The following is a 2,566-nucleotide window of genomic DNA, read 5'->3' as shown; positions in this document are numbered from 1 at the left end:
CTAGTAGCTAGTGCGATTTTCCGGTCCAGCACGGCAGTACGCCTGCATGCATACAATCCATGTACCAACCATGTACCTAGGCGTTGGTCAGTAGCTTTTGGCGCCACATGGAGAAAGTATTCGAGTTCAGATTTCTGGGACTTAGCGTATTTTTCAAAACTATTAATTTAAATTAAACTATTAATGGGTCTCAAGCTAGGCGTTGGTCAGTAGCTTTTGGCGCAACATGGAGGAAGTATTCGAGTTCAGATTTCTGGGACTTAGCGTATTTTTCAAAACTATTAATGGAAATTAAACTATAAATGGGTCTCAAGCTAGGCGTTGGTCAGTAGCTTTTGGCGCAACATGGAGGAAGTATTCGAGTTCAGATTTCTGGGACTTAGCGTATTTTTCAAAACTATTAATGGAAATTAAACTATAAATGGGTCTCAAGCTAGGCGTTGGTCAGTAGCTTTTGGCGCAACATGGAGGAAGTATTCGAGTTCAGATTTCTGGGACTTAGCGTATTTTTCAATCATATTAAACCGAATCAAACATAAAATGATGAAACCTACACGACGTTCCTAGGTTATGGACGAAAAGTGACGATTTAGTGCCGGTCAGGATAGCCGTGCACCAAAATTGTGTACCGATCAGGGAAAGTACAACACGGAGGGCGCAGCCCGAGCGTACGCGTTCATGGATGTCCATGTTGGTACAAGTTGCCGGTCAGGATAGCCGTGCACCAAAATTGTGTACCGATCAGGGAAAGTACAACACGGAGGGCGCAGCCCGAGCGTACGCGTTCATGGATGTCCATGTTGGTACAAGTTGCCGGTCAGGATAGCCGTGCACCAAAATTGTGTACCGATCAGGGAAAGTACAACACGGAGGGCGCAGCCCGAGCGTACGCGTTCATGGATGTCCATGTTGGTACAAGTTGCCGGTCAGGATAGCCGTGCACCAAAATTGTGTACCGATCAGGGAAAGTACACTACGTTCCTATGACTTGGGTGAAAAGTGTTGATAAAGTGCCGGATAGGATAGACGGTGGCTTATCGTACACATCACAAACAAAAACCCCTTAGTGAGCAGTAGCAAGTGTCGATGGAACAAAGCGAAGGCAATACAAACTGATCAAGTACAATAAAGAACGCTACGTACTAGGACTTCTGTCCAAGAATGGTGTCCGCGACGGGAGGGCAATGGTCGAGCAAGCAGGTTTCCCTAGTAAACCTTGTATGGTAAACATACCCAAGCGTGTCCGTATGCACGCAACGATAGTCACGAACGGGCACATACCTAGGGAAAGTACTCTACGTACTAGGACTTCTGTCCAAGAATGGTGTCCGCGACGGGAGGGCAATGGTCGAGCAAGCAGGTTTCCCTAGTAAACCTTGTATGGTAAACATACCCAAGCGTGTCCGTATGCACGCAACGATAGTCACGAACGGGCACATACCTAGGGAAAGTACTCTACGTACTAGGACTTCTGTCCAAGAATGGTGTCCGCGACGGGAGGGCAATGGTCGAGCAAGCAGGTTTCCCTAGTAAACCTTGTATGGTAAACATACCCAAGCGTGTCCGTATGCACGCAACGATAGTCACGAACGGGCACATACCTAGGGAAAGTACTCTACGTACTAGGACTTCTGTCCAAGAATGGTGTCCGCGACGGGAGGGCAATGGTCGAGCAAGCAGGTTTCCCTAGTAAACCTTGTATGGTAAACATACCCAAGCGTGTCCGTATGCACGCAACGATAGTCACGAACGGGCACATACCTAGGGAAAGTACTCTACGTACTAGGACTTCTGTCCAAGAATGGTGTCCGCGACGGGAGGGCAATGGTCGAGCAAGCAGGTTTCCCTAGTAAACCTTGTATGGTAAACATACCCAAGCGTGTCCGTATGCACGCAACGATAGTCACGAACGGGCACATACCTAGGGAAAGTACTCTACGTACTAGGACTTCTGTCCAAGAATGGTGTCCGCGACGGGAGGGCAATGGTCGAGCAAGCAGGTTTCCCTAGTAAACCTTGTATGGTAAACATACCCAAGCGTGTCCGTATGCACGCAACGATAGTCACGAACGGGCACATACCTAGGGAAAGTACTCTACGTACTAGGACTTCTGTCCAAGAATGGTGTCCGCGACGGGAGGGCAATGGTCGAGCAAGCAGGTTTCCCTAGTAAACCTTGTATGGTAAACATACCCAAGCGTGTCCGTATGCACGCAACGATAGTCACGAACGGGCACATACCTAGGGAAAGTACTCTACGTACTAGGACTTCTGTCCAAGAATGGTGTCCGCGACGGGAGGGCAATGGTCGAGCAAGCAGGTTTCCCTAGTAAACCTTGTATGGTAAACATACCCAAGCGTGTCCGTATGCACGCAACGATAGTCACGAACGGGCACATACCTAGGGAAAGTACTCTACGTACTAGGACTTCTGTCCAAGAATGGTGTCCGCGACGGGAGGGCAATGGTCGAGCAAGCAGGTTTCCCTAGTAAACCTTGTATGGTAAACATACCCAAGCGTGTCCGTATGCACGCAACGATAGTCACGAACGGGCACATACCTAGG

Source organism: Anopheles merus, unplaced genomic scaffold (genome assembly GCF_017562075.2).
Source record: "Anopheles merus strain MAF unplaced genomic scaffold, AmerM5.1 LNR4000061, whole genome shotgun sequence".
NCBI classification, from domain to species: Eukaryota; Metazoa; Arthropoda; class Insecta; order Diptera; family Culicidae; genus Anopheles; species Anopheles merus.
The sequence above is the reverse complement of the archived record's forward strand: the minus strand, read 5'-3'. Positions refer to the sequence as shown.